Genomic DNA, 211 nt, shown 5'->3' with positions numbered 1-211 from the left:
GTCCCCAGTTGTTGGGGTGTTGGGGGGATGGGAGGGTGTCGTTCTGTCAGATTCAGCTATTTACAGTGTGACACAAAACATTGTGAAAGTGTTTAAGGGTCTTTTTTATCAGTTAAAACATCGAAAGGATGGCGAATTATCAGGTGATATCAGGGAACGAATACATGCTAGAGGGGGAGTGGTGGTTTCAGCGGTTAAGGCGCTGGGTTGC

Source organism: Silurus aristotelis (assembly GCF_946808225.1).
Source record: "Silurus aristotelis genome assembly, chromosome: 17".
NCBI classification, from domain to species: Eukaryota; Metazoa; Chordata; class Actinopteri; order Siluriformes; family Siluridae; genus Silurus; species Silurus aristotelis.
Note: the sequence above shows the minus strand (reverse complement) of the source record.